General features: G+C 43.1%; 1 protein-coding gene across 1 annotated transcript in view; it reads left to right on the top strand.

The window, feature by feature from the left end:
• Window positions 1–27,408, top strand: part of UGT8 (UDP glycosyltransferase 8) — a 128,321-nt gene that overhangs the window by 34,198 nt on the left and 66,715 nt on the right. The window contains exon 2 of the mRNA XM_088452211.1: window positions 7,493–7,638. The gene's annotated coding sequence lies outside the window, so the exon portion shown is untranslated. The remainder of the gene's footprint in view (window positions 1–7,492; window positions 7,639–27,408) is intronic.

The raw sequence follows: 27,408 nt of genomic DNA on the forward strand, positions 1-27,408 counted from the left end.
ATACATATTACCACTTTAGATCAAAATTATATGTAATTTGTTGCCACATGCAAATCAAACCACATAATAAAAATGCATAAAAATGTAAACATTTATTTTACATTAAAAGACAAATTTTAAATTATCTCTATATATATAAATTTTCTAAATATTATGTACCGTTACTGCTGTTGCATAAAATTCTATGACTTTTAACTGTATCATCTGAGCTGAAAGTCCAGAGTTTTAGTGAAGTGTAAAGCACAATCTCCAAAAGATAAGCACAGGGTTAGGTCTACACTATACAAGGCTGATGGACCTGTGACGTCACACCCACGTGACCCGGCCTGAAAGGGGGAGGGGCGGGGATGCTAACGGGGGACCAAAAGTGTCCGCTCGCCACGCTTCGGGCACGGTGGCTCGCTACGCTCACCACAAATATTTATTCGCCCTCTATGCCCTAGTGGATGGTAAAGCAGGAGCGGTCCAGCCTCCTGCAGCGGTCACATGGTGGATACGTCACAGAGGTCCTTTAGCCACATAGGAAATAGCAGCAACCTAAGGATTCTGCCTTTGAACCTCTATATACCCCTGCCTATACCTTCTAATATCCTACCTATAAACCTCTAAGGATGACGCTAATTTGCGTACGCAGTCATCCAGTAAATAAAGACTCCAGACTTAGAACATGTGGTTCCAAAGCACAAAGTATTATTCAAGTAAAGTACAGCAGTTACACGCTATGATCCTCATATAATCTTAGCACAAAGAGATTATACAGACCCAAGTACAATTATACATACACAGCGCTCTCTGGTCCAGATGTTAGGCATCAGCAAGAAACCCCTCGTCAATCAGCATTCAGCACAAAGACTAGGAACCCAGGGTCAGCACACATATTTATACCCCCCAGAAATAAACAACACAATAGAGAAGTTTGTTGCTAATACCATTGGTCCTAAAGGAGAGGGCATATGTTACAAGGCATTTAACAGGTTGATTCAAATAGACACAACCCAGCCTCTAACAACTGGGGGTCTCTGCCTAACAGATTATCATATTATGTACATTTTGTTGCTTGAAGTCTCTGCGGTCCATAAGTTGAGAATGCATGATGCGATCTCCTCACCGATGGTACCGGAATACTGTTGAAAGAGTGCGCATCAGTACAATACCAATCACGGCTTACTTATCATGTATAAAACCTTAGTTACCAGATAATCTTTTTTTCACAGCATTTATGCTAAATGAACAAACTTAAATCTTATACTTTAAAGCTTATTAAACCTTTTATGTGAATATGTAATGTGTAAATATGTGGGGTGTGATGTAAAGACGCCAGTTAACTTGATGCAGATGCGTGCGCATGAAGCTAATAAACAGCATTTTCATACAGGATCTTATGCATTCGCTAATATGCAATTGTGCGTATTAATGTGTGTATGAGAAATGGTGCCCTTAAATCTCACTTAAACTAAGTGAACACCTAGCAGTGTGGAATGCTGAGCATTATAGTTCCACATGCCCCCCTCTCTCAGCAGCCCCACCCTTCCCAGGCTCAAAAGTACAGTCCTTTGTTCTCCCAGGTTCTTGTGTAAATGCAAATCAGCACAGCTACAAGACCCAAACCTCAGATAACACTCTTGGCTTTGAAGGTATTTTATTGTAGGAAGCCTGCTAATGTAAGGTGCTACAAACGACCCTCTTGCTGTATTCGAGCAGGGCCACCTGGAGTGAGAGCAGACATTATGTCCAGGAAGCTTGTCTACACAGGCTAATTGTCACGTGGCCATTTGCTCTGTTGTTGCTAATGCAATCCAATTTTGACATACTGTACAGCCATTTCTGAAATATATCCTTTAGGGGAATTATAATAATATACACTTTATCCAGAGCACCCAAACTACGTAAAGTCATGAAATGGGCTTTTGGTGAATCGCCGTAACTTATGGCGATGGTCACAGATGCAATCGCATGATGCTAATAGTAATATCGCCACATGTACTAAAGTGTGAGTTTATCTAAAATGGCGCTTAGGCGGCCATTCGCAAAATGGCATCTTGCGATCTCATTTCCAAGATGGCGTCTTGCGGCCAGTCGCAAGATGGTGTCGCTGCGATTCAATTTTAAACTGATCTTGCCTCAGCCAATAATCCAGCTTCGACAAATCATAAGCACAGTCGCTGGAGTGAAAATGTAACATATAGCTGGTAGTTCCGTAAATATGTTTGAGTGTTGCAGCCTTCTGGCTTGCTCACCTGTATTTTAATTTATAAAGCTGCTGCTGTCCAGTGTCTCCACACTCTGCAAATGTGATGGTATGTTCCGGTTCTGAATAAGCCACCGTGCAACTCCTGTTGCAGGGTTGCTACTGATGATTGGGTAAAACAGTGGCTCAATGGGGGAAGTCAGCAAGCTCCCGGGCGGCAGGTGCAGTGTGGAATGCCTTGATTAAAACTTAGTTCCTGTATCAGTGTAGCCTGTACAGCATGTGCAGGCTCTACTTGTATTGCCGTGCACTGCTACCTCTGCTGCCTGTGTTTAATAGCTGTTAGGTGCGGATAGCCGGTACTCCAATGCTGCCGGTCTCGAGAGGCTGATGCTAGTACTGCTACTCCTGTTACCGGAATAGAATAGTTGTTAGGTGCGGATTGACAATCCTCCAATGCCGATGCATTTGCCGGTCTCCAGTAGGTGATATTAGCTTGATGCAACAGTGAAGGCTGTGTGAACAGCTTTAGGGTGGCTGCGCTGATAAATTAGCATGATACAGTTGTACAAATATAGGCTGCACAAATACAGTTGTACAAATATTTGTACAACTTTATCATGCTAATTTATTAATCTAACTAATAAATAATTTGATTATTGTTTATCTATATTTTGTTGGGTCATAGCGGAAGTTTTGATCTATAAAGTACTTTATCATTCTCAGCGCCGTAGATACTCTCCCATTTATAATAATTAGACAAGCCAGGTGGTTTTGTATTAATTACATGAGTTCTGTGTGTGACATGCAGATATTTATTTGTACCATTGTTCATCCATTATAAGATGTGTCCATTTTTCTGAACTTTTTTAGATAAATTATGTATATAAAAATCTATTTTATATGGAATGCATGTTCTAGCAGACTGTATCTAACAGTGCAAAGATTTCTCCTACAAGGAGTTGTTTGCAGAGTTGGGTGCATGCAGTCCCCTATATATGTCCATACTGCACAGCTATACAATCTGCCCAACATTTTAAATCTCTAGTGATAATAGCTAGTTAAGGTGCTATGTATGAACCACTACGGTAAAAAACATTGCTTCATGTTAAGATGACATTAAACCATACTTACCTACTCCTCCGGGAAAAGCACAGGGGAGAGATGCCGATTAACTGGAGGTGGGGGTGGGCCCAGCAATACACATCATTAGACCCTGTACCCTCAAAGGGAATGCTGTGATTGGCAGGTCGATCGTGAGGGGGCTTTGCCAATATGACATGATTTGCACAGAAAAACATCATGTTGGCCCTGCTCCCTTCCCATTTACCCTAGAGATGCACTTCGGAAGCCCGCCATCAAATGATGGCTAGGCTTCCTCCATCAAAACTTTCAATGTGATGGCAACTAATCATCTCATCAAAAGAATTTGATGGGAAAAATATTAATATGATTAGCGCATGTGCAAAAAATATCCCTGTTTGCTCATGCGCAATTGCACTCCGCCACCAAACCCGATGTTAAACAGCTGAATTAGTTTCTATGGGAGCAACTTAATGGTCAGATTTACCAGGCTTGGCCCCCGATTGCTAATGCCATCTTCAGATGGCATTAGCCCATAGCAGCAAATATTTTTGGCAGTATTCTTGCTGGGTACGAACCAAGAAGTAAAGTGATAGTGCAAAGCACTTTTTGGATATCATATCCAATCACAATCACATGTAAAATACAAAATGTGATATACAGGGGTCTTTGTGCCCACAAACTTTGCTTGGAATCAATACGGTTGCTAAGACATCACTGGCACAACCATTGGCAGAACTACTGTGGTGCAGGGGAAGTGGTCACTATGGCACCCCAGGAAAAAGAGGGCCCGAAAATTAAGGGTGCCCCTAGGTGAGAAACAACTCAGTGTGAGCAATTTGGTATAAGTGGATAAGTTGCTGAGCTCTCATGTTCAGCTCTGGGATACCTCGCTGGGGTTAGTAACCCCGCCCCCTTCCTCAACAGTATTGTGTCAGAGTAATAGAGTTCTGCATTAATTTGTGGAGAGAGAGAATCTGTCTGCTGAGAGTCCATGGTAAAAGGCTGAGGAAAAGGAGCAGAGAGAGAGGAGCTGTGGAGTGAAAGAGCAAATGTAAGATTTGTCTTTATTTATTATTGAAAGCCCAGGTGTTCTCTCAAATACCAAAACAGAGAAAAGTCCCCTTTATGCCTGACCATGGGAACCAAAAGATCCCCTTCTCTGCAAAGCTTGAGAGGGTCCCTTTTTCCAGCATCTCATCAAGGCTTTACCCATTGACTGGAAACTTTGTCCCTTCCCTGGAAGGAGGATGTTGGAGGTTTTGGGGGTTGGAAACTTCAGGAAAACTCATTTCTCCCCAGTCCTTGGGTCCCAGAGCCAGTAAAATACATCACACCCCACAATCTGTGAAATAACACAGTACAAAATAGTACAGTGATAAACAGTGGACAAAAATAAATTAGTGCCATGATAAATATGGCCCCAGCCTTTTCAGGTGGCAATATAAAAAGTCTTCTAAGAAGCCAAAATGGCAAGAGAGCGATGTGCAAAATAATATATATATATATATTATCAACTCTTAAGTGATTTACAGGCACCCATGTTTGGGTAGTGTCACCACCCGGGGTTGTTACCCCTGCCAATGGGTCATTTACCACTCCTGTGGCCAGCCGACTCTCTCCCTGAGCTCAGTTCATGCATTCACTGTCATCCCTAAAGGATGCAGGTTTAATTGTTTATGGCCTACTAGGCTGCAGTCCACATCCAACCAGACCCAATGTACTGCTGTCCTGATCACCTGATCGCGATCCGACCAATCACTAGCCAGCCTGAGGCAGCCAGTATCACCTGACACTGCTCATCCAATCTAGGCTAACCTCGGGGTATATATTCTAGCCTTTGGTGCTCAGCCACAGCCAGTAGAATGTCTAGCTCAGTCCATACTGAGTGAAGCTAACTGTGCTCCTGTGACATTTGTTTGTTTTCCCGTTTGTGCAGTTCTGATTGTTATTGCTGCACTAACTTTCTATGCCAGTCTACTTTTGTGCAATCCGCATCTCTAGTTGCACAGGCAATATCCAACTTGCTCCTGTTTGCTGATTGTGATCTACACCTGAGCAAAGCAGTCATTTGACTGCTCAGGTAATATCAGCCATTCCTGCTTCCCTGGTTCCATTCCTGATTATTCTACAGCTACCATCCACTCCGGGGTTTGGTCTGCGTCCGGTACTATCATCATCTGACTGCTCCCAGACTACAGAGAAAACCCAGTTCGAGCCTGGTAAATACGTCTGCCAAGTTCTGCCACTCAAGTGTCCTGGACTACAGTACCAAGTAAGACTGCTAATTATTTTATCAAGTAATACCCAGTTCAGCCTGGTTAATCTACTGCTACACTCTTCTCTGCTATCTACATCATCCTGTCAACAACATGAAATCCCTGGTGGTACAATCCTGCATCTCTCTGCTGAGACCTGGGTTTGATTCCCAGTCAAGGAAGCATCTACTTACATTTCAGGAGGTCTCCTCAGGCCTAAAAACTTTGCCTACAACTCATTCAGACCTTTCCCTGACCCTGGTTCCACAAACAAATACAAGCGTGAAAGGTAGTAACTGAGTGGCGAACATGTGATTGCGCAGAACTGTTCTGTCTCTGGGAGTGTCATGGGAGTGTTGAGGGTGGATAAGCTTCCTTCCTTATGCAAGAATAGTGTACGGACAGATATTAGATTCCTCTTTCAAACATATCTTTTGCACCCAGCCTGGGGCGTGTGCAATTCCAGATACTAATGATGACGGTTGTGGCTACTTACATAAACACAGTGGGCGGGATAGTCTTCCACATGCGGTGAACAGGTCTTTGGCATACTGTACACAGATGGATTCTCGGATTATCTTAAGGAAGTAAGAAGACTACGGCATCAATGTGGAAAAGTGGCCAATCATGCGTGCGCCTCAAAATCAGGCCCATTGTTTTGGGTTTGTATTTAGTCACTGACTGATATTGATCAGGAGACCATTTGCCACACTGAGCAGAAGGATTAATTGTAATCTATTCTTAAGAGAGCTTCAAAAGTCTTCTATTCATCGCTACTAATAAATGACCCGGGTTCAACATTTATTTTTAAAAAGTGGAAAAAGGCACCAACAACACTATAGGGCCTATGTATCAAGCTATTTTTTTTTGCAGTTTCCGAATAATTTTATGTATTGTTCCTATGTACTAATGGCACAATGCAGAAGGTTTCACATAAATCTCCAGTAAAGTGCTAATTAGCACTTCAGATTGCAGTCCCCATTATTATCAATGGGGACTACAATCTGACTCCTATGTACAAAACTCCAAAAAGCAAAGCTTAGCTTGCGATCAGGGTGATGGTCATGATGGTCATCACCATCGCGACCATCGGGGCTTACGACCAGACCCTAAGGTTGGGGCTGGGCACTCGTAAGCCCCAGGGAACTTCTAGCTCTGTTTGAGCAGGAAGTTCCCCAGTGACATCATCAATGATGTCAGTGGGGCCGCCCCCAAATGGCAAGCGTTCCGACTGGAACGCCTCCATTTGGCCGGGCAAACGGGGCGAGCTGTCACTCAACATCGACAGCTCGTCCCGTCTGCTACGAGCCCCTAGCGACGGAGCGCCCGTCGCTAGCTGGGTCTCGCGCATGCGCACGACGGAGCCGGCTCCATCGTGCGCATGCTCTGTGGGGACCATCGACCCGGTTGCGAGCGCATCGGCGCTTGCGACCGGGTCTGAATGAGACCCTATGTACCTCACGACCAGGTCCCGCAGTGCCTGTTGGAATGGGAGACACATCATAACGTCTCTCCTCACACAGTTCCTAGGATGAGGACTTGGGGCTGTTGGAACAGGTGCACACATCCCAACAGCTCCAACTGTAAGGAAGATGGGACAGACCTAGGAGAGGAGCCAGGAACTTGGTAAGTATGAGAGCTGAGGACATGAAAGAGCAGGAGGGGGGTGGCAGACAGGACAGAGCATAGCGTGGGGGGAGGATGGATGGAATATAAGGTGGGAAGGAGAGGACAAGCTCCAGTCATCGCAGGGGGCAGGGCCAGACAGAGCAGGGGAGGGGTACAAACTGGCACATGCTGGGTCCCTTTACAAGTTATAGGTATATTAAATGGGCAATAATATAAAAAAAAAAGTATTTACTGTATTATCCGGATAGCGTTTATTATTTATGACTCTATAAATGATATCCACATCAAAATATATTAAATGCTGGTTCCGTCATAAATACATTTGTTTTAACAGGTACGCAGTAGGCAGCAGCGCGGCGGCCAGCAGTGAGCACTGCAGCAGGTCTCGGTCACAGTGACAGGTCCGACAGCGGCGTCCAGTACGGCAGCACCAGCAGGTCCCCATTTACAGCGAGGTCCGGTGGCAGCATCCAGCAGCAGGTATGTGTCAATGGGTAGTAAGTGTTTGTCTATGCTAGTGCTGAAGTGCCTATATAATACATATTAATATACAGTAAAGAGCCTTCGGAGGAGATATCTATAATTATCTTTTTAGAATCATAAGTATCTTTTCTCCAAGGATAAGGTACTGATGAAGAAGGTGACCAATAGACAGGTATGTTAAACGTTCTTGGTCACCTACTACATTAGTACCTGATCCTTGCCAGAGTAAGGATAATTTTAATTCACTGGTCAGGTAATAGCTGCATGATCTGAGAGAGGTAGGGTGGGGAGAGCAATATCCTAAAGCGTGGCAACCATTTTTTTTGGGGGGGGGTGGTGCCGATGCTCTTTCTCTCATCGAGCAGCAAAATGTCTAGATATGGCTCTGGAGAGGCTGTCTGCATAAACAGCACTATATGATTCACTCCACTATTAGGGAAGAGGTCAGGGACTTGTCATTTTAAGTTTGCAGTTTCTCTTGCCTACATGCCATTTCAGTGTTGGTAATGTATCTGGATAATCTGTTGCAAGGTAAGGCTTTGTTTGACTGCAGACCTTGTTCAAGGTCTTGATAATGTTATCGGCTATGTGCAAATATGGAAATGTCTGATATAATTGTAAGCAACACAAACATATCATATACACAGAAAAAAATTCAATTACAGTTCTCTTTTTTCTCACTTCACAATTTGGCCTTTTATTTAAGTTAAATTAAAGGTCAAAAATAAAAAAAAATGAGGGGAAAGAAAAAAAGGTATGTCTACTATATAGCATTCAGTGGGTACCTCTATACCATTGTTTACCAACCTTGGTCCTCAAGGCACACTACTAGTCAAGGTTTAACGATGTCCATGCTTGAGCACAGATTGTTAAATCAAAATAATTGATGCACTAATTGAGTCACTTGTACTCTAGTATGGCTATCCTTAAAACCTGGACTGTAGGTGTGCCATGAAAACTGAGGTTGGGAAACACTGCTCTATACCAGTGGTTTTCAAACTCTGTCTTCAGGACCCCACACAGTTCACATTTTCCAGGTTTCCTGGCAGTTGCACAGGTGTATTCATTACTCACTGACATTATTTTAAATAACCTACAGCGTATTTTTCACTTGTGATGCTGTGAGGAGACCTGGAAAACAAGCACTGTTTGAGGTCCTGAGGACCGAGTTTGAGAACCTGTGCTCTATACTGATGAATTAATTGTATTTTATAAATTACATACAAGTATTTACCTTGATTAAATATGTTATAAGTTAGAAGTTACATTCCCACAAAATACCTTGCTACACAAATCCGTACAGCAATTTGATATGCAATAATAAATTCTAGCAGGCATACTATTGCCAAGTACGTAACTACCATAGGCACTGTGGGTGCAGCACCTATGATACGCTTAGTAGCATTTGAGAGCATTACCCTATATTTGTCCCAAAAGATGCGCCTGGAAATGTGTATTTAAGCTTCTGTCCCATTCCGCATAGCCCACAGATGTTTAAACAGCCCCTCTCTGAACTTTGCCTCTGTGCGAATGCTCACGTTGCCCAAGTTACACCTTCTTAGTCACAAGAAAGATGCATGTAGGCAGTTTTCCCTTATTTAGTACCTTACATTGTTTTAATTACCAGCGTATTTGATGCTGAATCAGGTCAAATTATGTGCAGATTACACCAGCAATGGGACTGATGACCTTATGTTGCTTTAAAAGTTTCACTGCATTGATTAATGCATGTGAATTTGGTCTTAACATTCTACTTAAGGCCCCCATACATCAGCAATTGATTGCAGCAATTCTGCAATTTGCAATCGATTGTGTATAAAAATCTTTCCCTTTTTCAATCGATTGCAGATTGCAGAATTGCCACAATCGATTGAAAAAGGGAAAGATTTTTATACACAATCGATTGCTGATGTATGGGAGCCTTAAGACCCTTAAGAAGTATTGGCCAACTTGCATTCAGCTGTGCATGAGTCACCATGTCCGCATCCATTAACCAGCTTTTGTATTGTCTCTAGCTTTTCATTTATGCTCATTCATTCCACTTCCTTTAATATGTCTCATTTGATATAGTTCCTCATTACACTTTACTGTTTCTAATTGGATCTTTCATGCAGCTTCTCTAATGTATCCAAAATACATTTTGCAGTAGTCTTATATCTTATGTTAATTAACTGGTCATCTTTAACTAATAAGATTACGGTTTATTGTGCCTGTCTGTCTTTTCTGGCCTATTCTTAATTATTAACCATTAGACTGTTTGTAGTGATAACCTCCACAAGTCATCTCTGGATAGCAGAATCTTAAAATGAAATTTACTCATCTGATAATTATCATTATGCAGTGTAGCCACTAGTAGTTTAAGGTCTGAGTTGCAGGTCATATTATTTTTCTTTTTTCACTTTTAAATACAGTATTGGTTAACTAAATATATGCCTGTTTGTGAAGTACATCTTGCATATTTTGCACTGCCCATGCTCTGAAAGTAAGCATATGCAACCATGAGTGATGCAGAGTTGTACAGTGCAGTTTGTATTCAGTTGCATCAACAATAGGTGCTGAGTAGACTTAACTGTGCTGTACTGGGACACTCTTACAGAGGCAGTGGTCACTGTGGGTACTGTGGGTAATGCTGAGATAAGGCAGAAGCGTAAATTATAAAAAAAAGTATAGGGTGGGGCAACTGTGCCCTGATGATGATAATGGCTATGAAACTATATACAGGGTTCAGTACAGCTGTACAGCTGTAAAGATGTGTACAATCTTGCATACATGTGGAATTACATAATTTTTGGGGTTAAACGCAATAGGAGCATCTGCAGCTGAGTTGCTGCAGATGCAACTCTGCATGAAATCCATAAACTTTGTAAAATTGCTTGTATTCTTTTTTTTTGTGTGTCTGGGCTCATGACCATACATACAGAATATGCTCCTTTGCTTAAGTAATACACATGATTGTGAGAGAATTGTGGGATACTATGATCTTTACATATAAAACTGTACAGCAGAATTGGAGAATTAACAAACAAGAAGAGAATACACTAACATAGGAAAGATAAACTAAATTGTGGTAGCTTAAGGCACAGCACACCAGTTTATAACTCCAGTATAGCTTGCTATGTCATAATTATGGGAAGATTCAAAAAGCATAAGGTTCCATTGAACCTCCTGTGATGTGTGACTGTATCCAACCTTTCTAGTCCTATGAGCTCTAAGTTAAAACAAGTGAGGTTTTCCTGCCCGACTGAGCTGTACAGAGTACGCGGGCAAGATATCCAGTTGCACCACTGGCACAGGAGAGTGACACTGTGGTTGTACTCGGAGGATGTACAGAGTACACAGGCAAGGTATCCAGTTGCACCGCTGGTACAGGAGAGTGACACTGTGGTTGTACTCGGAGGATGTACAGAGTACACAGGCAAGGTATCCAGTCGCACCGCTGGCAAAGGAGAGTGGCAATGTGGTTGTACTCGGAGGGTGTACAGAGTACACGGGCAAGATATCCAGTTGGAGGATAGCATCAGCTGGCCACCACCATGCTACCATTGGGTAAAGGGTAATTAGGTGATGAAGACTGTCATGGCTGCGTCCATGAAGGCAACCACAGTAACCGAGACACAGAGCAGCTCATGGATATCTACGTGGTCCCTAGGTATAATCCTCAGCGCGTCACCTGACATCTGACCGCTCAAGAGATCAGGAGAAGCTGGCGCTGGGGTGGGTAATGGCCGATCCTAGGCCGTAACCTGACAGTATCCCCCCTTTCAGAGTGGAATCAGGACACCCACAGGGCTTATCAGGAAATATTCTGTGAAAAGCTCGAACAAGTTGAGGAGCATGGATATCAGAGGCCTTAATCCATGTTCATTCTTCAGGTCCGTATCCTTTCCAATCAGTAAGATACTGAAGGCAATTAGGCCGATGCCAAGAGTCAAGGATTTTCTCAAATTCGACTCTCAGTTAAGTTTGAACTTGAGAAGTCTTGGGTGGAGAACGCTGAAATTGATTAAGAACCAATGGTTGTAACAAAGAAACATGAAATGTGTTGGAGATTCTCAACTGTGAGCGCGTTCCAATTTATAAACCAAAGGGTTGATGACTGTAAGTATGCGGTATAATCCAATGAAGCGTGGAGCAAATTTCATGCTTGGAACCTTCAAACGATTGTTCTTAGATGATTGCCGCACCCTGTCTCTGACTCTCAGAAGGGGAACGGCGAGACATTTCCGATCTGCAAATATTTTGTAGTTACTGGAAGTTTTTTTTAAAGAACAATTAATATTTTTCCAGAAATCTGAAAAGGAACCAACAACGTTGGTAACAGCAGGAACTTCCATGGGCGGTAATTCTTGAAAGTCTGGTACTCCTGGATGTTTACCATACACTGCAAGGAATGGAATGGAATTTGAAGAAGAATGGTATCTGAAATTGTGGGCAAATTCTGCCCAAGGCAACAAATAGATCCAGTCATCTTTAGAGGAAGATACAAAGAGTCTGTTAAATGTCTCCAGCTCCTGGTTTTCCCTTTCTGTTTGGCCGTTAGTTTGAGGGTGAAAGGCGGACAAAAATTTCAACTTGATCTTGCAGGCAGCACAAAGAGCCCTCCAGAACTTTGCCACAAATTGTACCCCATGGTCAGATACAATCTCCTTGGGTAAACCATGAAGCCGGGGGCTATCACGGATGAACAACTTGGCCAGTTGTGGTGCAGAGGGAAGACCGACTAGAGGGATAAAGTGAGCCATTTTGAAAATCGGTCTACTACAACCCAGATGGTATTGTGTCCCTTAGAAGGTGGTAATTCAGAAATAAAATCATTTGAAAGATGGGTCCAAGGGGTATCTGGCACAGGCAGAGTACGCAACGGACCAACAACCTTGTTATGGATGGTTTCATGCTGGGCACACTTGGCACAGGACACAAAAAGGTTTCAAACATCTTCCAACATACCCACCACCAGTAGGATCACTGTAAAAACTTGAAAGTCTTGCGAATGTCCAAGTGGCCAGGAAAAAGAGAAGCATAGACCCATGTCAATAAGTTTTTATGCAGTTGAAGTACCACAAAGATCTTGCCAGGGGGAGGAGACAAAAGTTGAGTGGGAGCAAAGACAAGAAGATCTAAAATCGGTTGAACTTGAGGTTGATCTTCCTCTTCTTTTGGAGACAAAAATGATCTAGAAAGAGCATCAGCTTCATTATTCAGGATCCCAGTTCTAAACTGAAGTTTGAAGTCAAATCAAGAGAAGAGGGACCATCGAGCTTTTCAGCCAATCAGCTCATGGGCATTTAACAGGTGAGCTGATTGGAGATAAACAAGGTTTTTATGATCCGTGATAATGGTAACAGGGAATCTAGCACCTTCCAAAAGATGTCTCCACTCTTCCAGTACCAAACGCATAGCCAATAACTCTTGGTCTCCAATGGCATAATTCTTCTCGGCAGGAGAGAATTTGCGAGAAAAGAACCTACATGGATGATACTTCCCATCTTCAGCAGTTTGAGAAAGCACAGCTACTACACCTACCAAGGAGACGTCTACTTCCAAGATAAAAGGTCTCTTGAGTTGTGGTTGGCGAAGAATTGGAGCTGTGTAAAATGCTGTTTTGAGATCTTGGAAGGCCGCTACTGCTGCAGAAGACCAACTAGATAGGCTAGACCCTTTCTTAATGAGAGACGTGATGGGGGCAACCACCGTAGAAAAGTCCAAAATAAATCTCCGATAAGAATTGGAAAAGCCCAGGAATCATTGAAAGGCTTTCAAAGAATTTGGTTGGGGCCATTCCCGAATGGCTTTTAGTTTGTCTGGATCCATTTGTAGGGAATTTCCAGAAATGAGAACGTCACCGAGGATTGTTCGAAGAGACATTTTGAGATCTTCCCATATAAACAGTGGTCACAAAGGCAGGACAGAACCTCTCTGACATGAAGTTGGTGGGACTGTAAGTTCTCAGAATAAATTAAAATGTCATCAAGATAGACTACAACATTTTTGTGGAGAACATCTCTAAAGATCTCATTGACATATCCTTGAAATATCTCTGGAGCATTACATAAGCCAAAAGGCATCACCAAATACTCAAAATAGCCATCCCTAGTGTTGAATGCGATTTTCCACTCATCCCCGCCTTGATATGGATCAAGATGTAGGCTCTGCGGCGATCCAGTGAACCCCACGGTCCTTGTCGAAAAGTTCCGAGTTGAGTGGCAGAGGGTATCAGTTTTTGATAGTAATTAGATTGAGTCTTTGGTAATCTATGCAGGGTCTGAGCCCACCATCTTTTTTTTTTGACAAAGAAGAATCCAGCCCCAGTAGGAGATGAGGACAGTCTGATGAACCCCTTGGCTAAGTTTTCCTTAATGTACTCAGACATGGCTGCTGTTTCCAGAACCGAAAGACGGTAAATTTGGCCACGAGGTGGCATTTTCCCAGGAATGAGATCAATGCCACAATCCCAAGAATGATGAGGAGGTAATTTGTCCGCAGCCTGTTCATTAAAAACGTCAGCAAAATCCTGGTATGGTTCCGGCAGACGGGGATCTGGGAGAACTTTCAATTGATCAGGAGTAGGAAACTTAAGAGAAGGTCTGGTAGAAACTCGATGGGTACACACAGGAAGCATATGGGACAGACATTGATGAAAACAGCTCGGACACCAAGCAAGGATTAGCATAGTAAACCAATTCAGCATAGGATTGTGTTTTTTAAGCCAAGGCAGACCTAAAATAGTTCGTAAGAGGTTTTAGGTAGAACTAGGAATTCCAACAATTCTTGATGGAGGCATCCTACTCGGAGAGACACCGGGTGGGTAACCGAGGAAATAGAATCTCCCATAATGAAGTTGCCATCTACCCCTGAGAGAGCTAGCTTGTTGGGTAGAGGAGTAACCGGTATAGCAAGGGTACGTGCCAGTTCTCAGAAATAAAATTCCCCACAGCTCCGGAATCCACCAAGGCTTTCAAAACTTTTGTCCATGACTTGTAGGAAAGGGACACCGATAAAAGACTATCCATTAAATGGGATGGCTTGATCAATACCCCCAACTGGACGCTCCCAGAACCAGTTAGGGTCTTACGTTTCCCACAAAAAGAGGACAATTCTTGAGAACATGGTCCGGAGCTGCACAATAAAGGCAGCGCTTGTTCTGGAACCGATGGGTTCACTCAGCCGTGGTTAGCCGAGATTTATTAACTGGCATAGGTTTTTCTTTATTCGTTGCCAGAGAAGAAGAACGTGCATCTGGTAACAACTGATCCTGAAATGGATCCTCTCGCCCTCTACTAGCCAATCACTCTCTATGGCGTAAGTCGATCTTTATACATAGGGAGATTACTTCAGAGAAGGACTCTGGAACTCATCTTTCATTTTTTTCTGAAAATCCATTTACAAAGGCAGCCTTGAGGGCCTCTTTGTTCCATTTTAGTTCAGAAGAAGTTGTTTGAAATGGGACCATGTACTGTACCACGGTATGGGTCTCTTGACGGACTCAAAGGAGATCAGAGGAGGCTGAGGCAGTGTGGCACCGGGTCGTCAAAAATTCTTTTGAAGGAAAAAATAAAGTTCTCATAGTTCGACACTAAAGGATCAGCTCATTCCTATAATGGAGAGTCCCATTCCAAGGCGGTTCCAGTCAGCAGTGAAATAATATAAGCCACTTTTTACCTAGACGTAGGGAAGCTCTGTGGCAGGCTTTCGAACTGAATTTCACACTGATTGATGAATTTCACACTGATTTGATGGAAACCTCTTGGGTTTCCATCAAAGCGTTCAGGGGATGCGAATTGAAGACGACACTTCTGAGTCACTGGAACTGGAGGATGGACTGGAGGACTCAATGGAATGGACACAGCGGGAGGAGGAAGTAACGTGGCCAAGGTTGACTGGATGACAAAAAGTTGCCCAGAGAGCTCTTGTAAATATTGAGCCACTTGATGATGCGCTGCCTCCTGATTATCCATGCAAGAGGCAAGTTCTTGCAACGCCCCTTCACCATGGGAACCTGAAGCTTCCATTTGGCCTGTACAAACTGTCATGGGTAACTCAGGGGAATCTCCTGCTGAGAAGCTGAAAGCTGAGGTCCTGGGTTGTGGAAGAAATCGGAGGCAAGGGGCCTGAATGTATGTCCTTCTCATCCACAAGTACCAGATGTTGGCGAGACATGACCAAAGGCGGAAGGTCTAACCTGCTTGGAGGTGTACACCAGTGACCCCTCCAAGTGGGATAGAGGTTTAAGCTGCACCCAGCAAGCAGGTCGCGGCCCTTTGGTCAGGTATCTGGTACAGGTGGGAAATGGAGGGAGATAACACCGATAAGGCCTAGGAGAAGGTACCTCTGAAAGATGGACTAGTGAGGACTTTGTACTTGAATTTTGTACTGAGTACGCGGACAAGGTATCAGTCACACTGCTGGCACAGGAGAGTGACACTGTGGTTGTACTCGGAGGATGTACAGGGTACGCAGGTAAGGTATCCAGTCGAAACGCTGACACAGGAAAGTGACACTGTGGTTGTACTCGAAGGATGTACAGAGTACACAGGCAAGGTATCCAGTTGCACCGCTGGCACAGGAGAGTGACACTGTGGTTGTACTCGGAGGATGTACAGGATATGCAGGTAAGGTATCCAGTTGAAATGCTGGCATAGGAGAGTGACACTGTGGTTGTACTCGAAGGATGTACAGAGTACGCGGGAAAGGTATCCAGTTGCCCCGCTGGCACAGGAGAGTGACACTGTGGTTGTACTCAGAGGATGTACAGAGTATGCGGGCAAGATATCCAGTTGCAACGCTGGCACAGGAGAGTGACACAGTGGTTGTACTCGGAGGATGTACAGAGTACATGGCCAAGGTATCCAGTTGCACCGCTGGCACAGGAGAGTGACACTGTGGTTGTACTCGGAGGATGTACAGAATACACGGTCAAGATATCCAGTTGCACCGCTGGCACAGGAGAGTAACTAGAGATGACTCAAGAGTAAACAGCAAGGGAACCTGGAACAAAGTGACAGCAAGCAAACACTATTAGTAACGACGTTGTACAGGCAACGGAATCAGTATGAATTACTGCTGGACCCCTGGCCGGCGGGTCAAATCCCGAAAGCGCCTGGCCGACAGAGGAAGAAATCCTGATCGTGCCTAGGTAAGTATTCACTAACCTAATCTACCCCCTAACCCTCCTTTAGGGTGCCTAACCCTAACCTTCCCCCCTGTGCCTAACCCTAATCCCCCCTCTAAGTGCCTGAACCTAACCCCCCCCTTCCCCGCTGCCTAAACCTAAGTCCCCCGGGGGGATGCTTAACCCTAACCTCCCCCCGGGGGTACCTAACCTCCCTCCACCTAGCCTAATCATAACCTCCCAGGGGGGTGCCTAACCCTAAGTCCCCCCCCCCCCGGGAGCCCTAAACCTTACCATCCCCCCCTGCGGCTGTCCGCTGCGGCACCCGGCATCCGCTCGATTGGGATGCCGGGTGCCAGTCTCCCGACATCGGTCAAATGACAGGCATCTAGATTTAGACGCCTGTCATTCATCCCTACTCAGGATAACAGTGTCTGGAAGCCGGCGGTCGGCATTCCGTCCACCAGTTTCCTGAACGTATACCCAGGCAACTTCCTGCTATCCAGAGCCTAGTTATATACCCTAAGGTAGCCGTTCATTGGAGGATAGCGTCAGCTAACCACCACCATGCTACCATTGGGTAAAGGGTAATCAGGTGATGAAGACTGTCATGGCTGTGTCCATGACAGCAACCGCAGAAACCAAGACACGGAACAGCTCATGGATGTCTACATGGTCCCTAGGCATAATCCTCAGCACGTCACTCGCCGCCTCACCTGCCGTCTGACCGCTCGAGAGGTCAGGGGAAGCTGGCGCTGGGGTGAGTAACAGCCGATCCTAGGCTGTAACCTGACAGCACTCAGGCCATTTCTTACTGAATAATGTTGCTTAGCACTTCATGTTCTTAGGAAAACTTTTTAGGCTATCATAGTATAATTGAAAACATTAATATTTATAGAAAAAACAATAATGTGAAAAAACTAGCGCTTAATAAAGCAAGCTTGAGTAGATTACTGCTTTAAATCCAGACTACTTCTTGATTTTGAAACAATGTATCTCTGTAGAAACCACACTGAATCGAGACTTACATAATCATTCTGTCTCGAATACACATAAAGGTATATTTTCTTCAAGTGGGCAGGAAACAACAAGATATAAAAACAGCAACACTTACATAAGCATTCTGTCCCGCATACATATCAAGGTTTCTTTGAGGCTGTTTTATTGAGACATTCTAACGGTGTGTAAGAGAAGATCTTGAACATACAGCCTTTAAAATATCGAAATCGAACTTAACAGCCCCACAAAGAAGGGCCATCAAATCTTTGAAGGATAATACACAAATAGTGATCAAACCCGCTGACAAGGGTGGCGGGGTTGGATGAACAGCACGAGATAAGGGAGGAGAAAGTAAAGATTAACCATCTGTATTAGCTACCACGTGTGTGAGTTCCGAACCCTCCACTGCCGAGTTGTACTAGCTGGCCGAATGTGAGCCCAAGGCAGTGGTAGGTGATTTTAAGAAATACAAGACATTTATAATTAGCTCTACATGTGCTTCATATATAGGTGCATGGCATTGACTAACATCACAATGCTCTACATGTGGCTAATTTAACACTTGAATAAGAGTGACTATATATACACAACTGAAGGTCTAAGGGTGCAGTGTTAAGTTTATACACTGAGAATCCTTGCTCCGTTAATGTCTCTCATTAGTATAGAGACTCTTATCATATTAGCATCTTGTGACTGCACGAGATGGATACAATTTGTTGCAGTTTATCTCAATTGTAAACTGCAATATCAGCAGATTGATAATATATACATTGTAACATATTAGCCTGAACATATGATCAGTTGTGGACTTTCACAGCAAGTTCATGTGATCTAGCTTCTAGAGATCACAGCTTTACACAGACCATAAAGCAACAGATATCTCAACTCTATTGCTGTAGCATTAATTATTTTTAGGAAATAAAGTGCATTATATTAGTGCTGAGTTCACTGCTTTATAGGGAGTAAGCACTAGATATCACATTATACTTACCTTTCACTGGTATATCATTCTATAGTCCAGAACTTGAATATCTAGTACTGTATAATTACCAGTTGATTCTATTAATTTAAATGGTTTTTGAACTTGCTAACACGACATTATTCCAGAATCATCGCAAGCTCCCTATATTTGTCAGTTATTTAGTCCCTGGCACAGAAATGTGCAATTGATATTAATATTTCACCGTATTTGTGTATATTTATTTTAATGTATATAATAAAAGTTACATTTTAATATTTAATCAGTGCACCCAAAACTATCCTTTGTGTGTTATTCTTGCTAAATTGATATAGTGGTTAGCACCCCTCAACAGAACTATTTTATACCCCTTTTACACCAAACAAATAACCTGGGTTATTGCCAGGTCAATCCGGGTTGAGGCTCTGTGTGAACAGCTCCCAAAAAAATAACCCGGGTCGATTTACCGGGCAGTCTTACTCTGGTTGAGAGCAGGGTTGTTCCCGGGTCATGAGGCAGTGTAAACGGGTGCTACCCTGATTATTTGACCCGGCTAGCTCCGAAAGATGCTGATTGGAGCTTCTGGGGCACCGGCAGATGATGTAATTTGTCAGTGCCCTGCAGAGAGAGACGCACATGAAGCCATCGCTTGCCTGCCTAACCTTCTGCACCACAGCAGCCTGACCAGCAGCCACAAAAGTAGGCAGGAACACAGCCTGCCACAGCCAGAACTGCAGCCTGCACCACAGCCTGACCAGCAGCCACAAACGCAGGCTGATACACAGCCTGCCACAGCCAGAACAGCAGCCTGTAGCAATGCTGTAAGCAGTCCCCACCCCTCTCTTTTGTTGCCTTTTGTGACCATCTTTGTCAGACCTTAAAACAGACCATTTTTAATGACTTCTATAGAGAAAAGCAGGGATTACCCGGGTTCAGTGTAAATGGGGCAAACCTGGGAATAACCCGGGTCGAGTTCCAGTGTAAACGGGGTCTGAAGCCGAGTTCGACCCGAGATTGACCGGTGTTCAAATTCCAGGGTCGGACCTGGGATTTTGGTGTAAAAGGGGTATTAGTCTCAAGTAAACAACCTATATGTTTGGATGTGAGGGATGGTTGCAAACTAGTGTGGTTGTTCTTTTCTTGCATTACCAAAGTATCCTTAATGTATGATTTATTCTCACATACAAAGGGTTGTACATGTATCTGATGATCAATAAAACTGGACAGTTTGGAAGTGATACAATTAACGTCTGCTACAATGGGATGCCCTAGTGGCTTGTCTAAATTTTTATGTATCTTCGGTAGTAAATACATCACCGGAATGGATGGATTCTCAACTGTTATATAACTTGCCTTATCCATGGTAATTTCCGCATTAGAGGTACAGTATAAAGGTTCAAAGTAACCTTAAATTTTCTCTGTACACTCATGGATGGGTCCCCCTTCAATTTTTTATATGTTTCTTTATCACTTAATTGGTCCATCATCTCCCTATGCTAATTATCACTGTCTAAGATCACAACCCTGCCACCCTTGTTGGCAGGTTTGATCACTATTTGTGTATTATCATTCAAAGATTTGATGGCCCTTCTTTGTGGGGCTGTTAAGTTCGATTTCGATATTTTAAAGGCTGTATGTTCAATATCTTCTCTTACACACCGTTAGAATGTCTCAATAAAACAGCCTTAAAGAAACCTTGATATGTATGCGGGACAGAATGCTTATGTAAGTGTTGCTGTTTTTATATCTTGTTGTTTCCTGCCCATTTGAAGAAAAGATACCTTTATGTGTATTCGAGACAGAATGATTATGTAAGTCTCGATTCAGTGTGGTTTCTACAGAGATACATTGTTTCAAAATCAAGAAGTAGTCTGGATTCAAAGCAGTAATCTACTGAAGCTTGCTTTATTAAGCGCTAGTTTTTTCACATTCTTGTTTTTTCAATGTTTGTATCAGTGGGGCAATTTAGGGCATGCCCAGCTTACTTTTGAATTAACTAGCTGCTGCATAGAGGGCACAGGTTTAACCATCTACTTTAGTGTGATTAATATTTATAGCTCTGACCTTACCATTGTTAGTTTAAAAACCTTTGGAGGTTTAATCAGCTCCATATGTATTGCATATTAATTGCACAACTGAATCAAACTCTTAAGAAATGATACCACATAAAAAATAGTATATGGAAATTGTCTAATCTCTATAAGTATTGTAAACATATTGCACAGCAGAAACCAAACTATAGAGAAATTATGCAACATGAGAAATATTTTGTAGTTTGACATGTCTAGGTCTAGTTTCACTAATTATAAACCCTTAGAGGTTTTTGAGGAATGTCTGCTAATTGAAAAAAATAATAATATTTATTAGCATGCACAGATCAATACCATAAGAATTAACACAATTAATATTTTAGTTGATCTTAGACAAAAAAAACATTGTATACACTTATACTTGATAAAAATGTTACTATGTAACAATATTGCAGTATAAAAATGTGGCTGTATAATATATTGTATCAACTCCTGTGGCTAGCTCTGCTATTTAAAAAAATAGCTAATGGTAGTACAGGATTCACGATGTATTCAATAGTAAATTACAGTTGTTTATACCAAGGATTATTCCTGGAACATACTAGAACTAATTACTGGCTGTAAGTTACTTCCAATGGTTCTAATAATAATAGCTCAGGTGCAGTCCAAAATTCTTTCTGTTCCAGAAGCCCTTTTAAACATTTTTAAAATTAGCAACAGCTTGAAAAAGGCCACTGGAGTGGCTGAAATGCATTGCTGCTCTTTGAATCAATGCAGGCTGCTCCATACCGACCAACTTACACACTCTTACTACCTAGGCATTCATGTGAGTTGTTTAATACAAGGGCGTCTCTTATCAATTGTTGCAATGTACCCACTGCTGGACTTTGATGTGGGATGGACGTGGTGACAGCTGTGATTTTCTATACTAAAGGTCACAGTAGTTTGCAGGAATGTATGACCTGCAAACTTTCTTTGTTCTAGGGAATAGGATTGCCACCTAGCAACAGCTTGAGGGTGGATGAGCAAGCCTCCCGAATACCACTGGAAGAAGGTAAAGTGATAAAAGTCCACTTACTTAGCTTGTTCCTACACCGGAGGGCGTGGATGAGCAATTGCTCTCTGACCAAATGGTAAAACAGAGAGAATTATTTGATGTCTCTAGCAGTTGTTGCCTGTGGCTTATCGTGATCCTCTGGCCCACTCAGGAGAAAAGAATAAAGGTATAAATCTCCTGGAGCACCTTTGGACAGAGCAACCAACAGATCTAGTAAGGTATAGGTTGGGTAGGGTGGGTGCTGTTGCTAGGTGGTAATCCTATTCCCTAGAACAGTGGTTCTCAAACTCGGTCCTCAGGACCCCAAACAGTTCACATTTTCCAGGTCTCCTGACAGGTGCACAGCTGCATTCATTACTCACTAACACATTTTAAAAGATTCACAGGTGGAGCTAATTATCTCACTTTTGATTCTGTCAGGAGACCTGGAAAACATGAACTGTTTGGGGTCCTGAGGACCGAGTTTGAGAACCTGTGCCCTAGAACAAAGAAAGTTTGCAGGTCATAGATTCCTGCAAATTACTATTTGTTCATTGGGAGGATTGCCACCTAGCAACAGCTGGTGGGCAGACTACCACATGCCTGGTGGTTGCTTGGAAGATCAGTTGGTCTCCAATAATGCTTGGCAAGCATATACTCAGAGGATCAATGAGTGGCGTGCATTATGGAATGTAAGAACATAATTTTTGCTGCTGCACTAGAGGTGGCAGCTCTCCAGATGGAGTGTCCCTTAAAGGGCTTAATGGCAAGTGTTTAATACCCTTGAAGCTTCACCTTTTAGTGGATCAGTAAGTTTCAATTATGAGATAAGTTGGCAGACGAATATTTCAATTTGTCCCATCTTTGATGATATCACACTCAACTATACGATTTTCAAAGGAGGGTGTTTTGGATCGGTAATATAAATTAAGGTTAGCCTAGCACTCCTGGACCCTAAGGCAAAATCTAATAATGCAAATTTTCTCAATAAAAGTACACTCTCTGAACTTGTGTCCAATGCAGCTTATAAAAGGTGCTATATTCAAAGTACTACAATACTGTGAATTAAAAGGGCTGGTTAGGAAATAACTCCTCTGAGTAAGTGATGGTAACATTTCTTCAGTTAGCCTTGGTGATACAAAGGCAAGAGCTGTACCATAATAGCAGATGGTGGCTGATGCAAGGCCTGCATTATATTTGGCAGCCAGAAGTCCAGGAAGGTGAGAAGCTGCTCTAGCTGTATTAGCAGTACTATGCTATACATTAAATTCTCTAATCATAGTAGAATATCTGGCCCTTGAATTGCCTCAGTGAGGCAATGATAAGGACTACTGTAGAAGATGACAATCTTGAGTCTTGTTTGTAGCCCATTCATGTAATTTTCAATATGCATGGTGGCAACCTGTCCAGGAGATCTGAAGAACCCTGGAAGGTCTTTTGAGAGTTCCAGAGGAATTTTGGACCCTTTGAACACCTAACTGATTAGAGGAAACAATACCCTGGATGGCCAGAGAGGATGTATTAAATGGGATAATTAAATGGGATACTTGGTATGCTCTCATTTTATGCAGTATCTTCAGTCAAAAGCAGGTGGTTGGAGAACATATGTGAGAAGGTCTGACCATGGGAAAGACATTACATCCCCCTTGAATGATCCCTGTTTCCACACTCTGGACACAAAGGTGGGAACCTGAGCTTTAGAAAAGAGTTGCAAAATTATAAATTCAAGGAACCCCTGAAGGCATAAACTATTGCTTGAAATATTAATTCAAGCCAACATTGCCCAAAATCAGATGATATCAATGGAAAATTGTCCAGTTCACTAGTTTCCCAGAATGCAATTGTTGTTGGGTGAATAGCCTTTGAATGACCCATTTCCTAATCCCTTGTAACAGAGAACAAGTGCGTGCCATCCTGTTCAGGTAAGATATCACAGTTGTTATCCAGATAAATGTAAACTGCAAATTTCCTGCATGTGACTGGGATTTAAAGCTCTAAGGACTAACATGGCTGGTCTTAACTTGAGCAGATTGATATAAGCCTACTGCTCAATTTGTGTACTATTTGCCTCTCACTGCCTGGTTCTGAGTGAATGCTCCACAACCATAAGAAATTCAAAATCTCAATAGGTTTTGTGATTGTTTGCAGTATAAGGGAACATGGAAAAGCTTCAGGCGTAGGGCCCTCATTTTTCTAATAGCTTTGTCTAAGTCCTTTAAATGTATATTCCGACTTTTAACTATTATTGAAACTTAATTCTGGCCACTTTTCTGGAAGAAATACCAGAGAAAAAGAAGGGATATTTCCTATGGGATGGAGTCAGAACAGATTTTAGCTCATTTATGGATAATCCGAGCTTGACCAGGGTAGACAGAGTTAGAACTTGGTGACGGATTAATATGTCCCAGTCTATTATGCAGTGGACTCCTTTTTGACGAATGTGACAATAACATAGTATGGAACCTCTGCTTTCATTAAATGTGTGCAGGTGTAAGATGCTATTGAGAGTCCAACCACCATTACAGTCCACTGAAACAGGTGGTCTCTTTATTAGCAAATGGTAAAGATTCCAATTGTTGTGGTAAACTGAGACCAAATGGAAAACCTCTTATAGTTATAATTTGAGGCAAAACCAATTAGTGACCAAAAGAAAAATGGGATATATGTTAGCCCTTTTATCCTGAACCCTCTCTTTTTAATATATGTATTCAGTGCCTTCACATTTAGCTCTAGTTTGAATTACACATTTGACCTCTATGGGAAATGAATCATGCAGACTTTGGAGGCCATGACTGCCAAATCTATTTTCCGCTACTGCTAAGCTATAGAGAAGACTTTGTCTAGCAAGGGGTTGTGACTCCTTGAGCATATTTTTGAAAGAAGAGGAAATGAGAATACTCTGACTGCTTTTAGGAGCCACCTGACTAAGTGTCACGGCTTGGCGTGCGCTTGGACCCGGAGTGGAGTCGGATGAGGAATGAGGACTTGTTTGCTGGTACTTGAAGGCAGCCGGCCTTAGGGGAGTATGACTCATGAAGCAGTGGCACGCGACGGGATCAGAACCTGGCTGCGAGACACTGGCGGAACTTAGAGACCCGGGGTAGGCTGGGTATAGCAGGTAGACGGGATCAGGAGACAGGTAGTAACAGGAGCAAACTGCACCAAGGCTGAGAGGGGAGTCTGCAGAAACACACTGGTTCTGACACTTTAAATGAGCAAAGGAGCACAGAGAACTAGCTCACAGCATACGCTGTGATAGACGTTGCACTGGCAACTAAAGAGCCTCTGGACAGCCCTTTAGTACCCTCAGGTAGAGCAGGATTGGTTGCTAGCCTCCCCAGCCCAGACAGAACCTGATTGGCCAGAAACGACATGTGACCCAAATCCAAGATGGCCGCGCCCAGTAGTCACAGCATGGAAGCTCTGCCAGTCTCAGCCCCTCTCACCTGCCTCCAGATGGAAGCCCTTGGTCTGCGGAGACTCACAGCACCCAGCGCTATTCTCCAGGAACCTGCACCTCTGCTGGAAATACCATGCCACAGCGCCCGGAGCGGTAAGCGCCGCGATCTCAGCAGCCTGTCACCCCTGGTCGTGACACTAAGCATGACATGTGGGCCTTGAATGTGACCCCTGACCTCACCTATGAAATCTGACCAAAGAGATCTGCATCTACCAGCATGGGCATGTCAAGTGGCCTTGGGACTAAACTCATTAGTACAGCTCTGGTCAACCTGCTAGCCTATCCCCAGTATAGAGGGTGGCTCTACTAATTGCCTTGAGTAAGATATACTTAAAAGCTACTAGAGACTATTGTACAGAAAAACCCTACAACTCCTGGGAGTCTATTTACTAAGCAGTGTTAGGAGACAGAGAGAAAAGTGATAAGGTGCCAGCCAATCAGCTCCCAACTGTCATTTTTCAAACACAACCTGTGAGATGGCAGTTAGGAGCTGATTGGCTGGCACCTTATCACTTTTCACTCTTCACTTTTCACTTCTCCTAACACTGCTTAGTAAATAGACCCCCTGGTCTCCATTCCAGAGCACTGCAGGGCTCACACTGGTTAGCTTCCCAGGTATGGCAGAGTCAATCTTTCTGAACAGAACGTAAAGGACTAGCAGCACCAGTTATTTTAAAACTGACTTTGCCTGATCATTTGGTTCATTAGAGTGCTTTAAGACCTATCACCCCTATGTGAACATAAAGAGGAGTCAACTTCAGGGCAAATAGTGCGGGTGCATCTTGGAGCCCTGTATAACCTCTTAAACCCCAATTATCATTTTTGAGTAGGGTTGCTCTGCAGCAGGGGTGGGAAATAACCGGCTATTCAGCTGCTGCTGAACCACACAACTTGCCACAGCCTTAGAATGCCCTGATAGCAAAACTGAAGCAGGGCATGCTGGGATGCAAATTCCCACAGCAACTGGAGGGCAGCCTACAGCTCCTGTACAGGCTAGCTGGGCAAACTTGTATACCTCATACCAGTGTGAGGTATATCATTTGGTGGGAGGTTTTACCTGCTAGTGCAATGCTGGCCATCTGTATGTTGCTATACTTGCCTCTATGAAGAGGTTGAGGACCTAGTCACTTCTTCTGACTCACAGACCATTGAAGAGGGACATGGTGTACATACATACTTTGGAGAGTGTAATAGTGGAACATTGGATTAGGACCCCTTTTGTCTTAAATCGGTGTCCTAATAGTGCCAGCTTCAGGCAGAGCTACTGGGAAGGATCCATTTGTGCCTGAACAGGCATCCCTGTTTGAGTTTATATCCACATTCACTTTTGCACCTCATGTGTTGCCGCCTTTGGGCAATTTCAGGGGCTGCTGCAATTCTGACTGAACAGGCATTCCTGAGTAGTCTCTGGAGGGAGGGGTGTCTTTTGGCAGTGATTTGTACCGCAGACTCTGAGGTAGAAAAATAAATAAATTTATTTCACTTAACAGAAAAATATATTTTTTCATCATAATTAACAGCTAAATGAGAAGGAATCACTGCTAGCAGGAAGAGGCCACTTTATTTCTGTCTCTTGAACAAAGGAGAGAGGTTACTTTTGGCAGTGACTTTACCTCAGACTCTGTGGTAGGAAAACAAACAATAGGTACAAAACACTCTGCTCCTGGACTTCCCACCTAATGTATGATTGCAGTCATTTAGGGGTATTCAATATGGATCGAAAACTTCGTGTTTGCGATGCTTTCGCACCAATGACGTCATTTTCGGAGGTTTTGGTTTTACACCGTATTCAATTTCAAAGACTTTTCGCAGGTTCGAAAAGTCTTTGAAAAAAAACGGGGATAACTTTTCACCACTGAATAGGTGGAGAAAAAAAATGCAGAATTGGGGTATAGGGGTGCAGGATTAAAAAAAATAGCCTGCACCCCTGAGAATGACATTTTAAAAATAACTGTGTCAAAAAAAGTTTTTTTTAAAAATCGGGACACCCCAAAAAATTTATTTAAAAATTGGGGTGAAAAAAAAATGTGGAAAAAAGTGTTTAAAAATAGGGAAATAGGTTCAGGGCTATTCTGCAAGTATGCGGCAGGTGTTTTCTAGAATAGGCTATTAGCGGCAGGTGCATAGTTGCAGAATTTTTTAAAACTTACTTTAGGGACATAAAAATATGCTAGT

Source organism: Taudactylus pleione, unplaced genomic scaffold (assembly GCF_031769625.1).
Source record: "Taudactylus pleione unplaced genomic scaffold, aTauple2 ptg000036l, whole genome shotgun sequence".
NCBI lineage: Eukaryota > Metazoa > Chordata > Amphibia > Anura > Myobatrachidae > Taudactylus > Taudactylus pleione.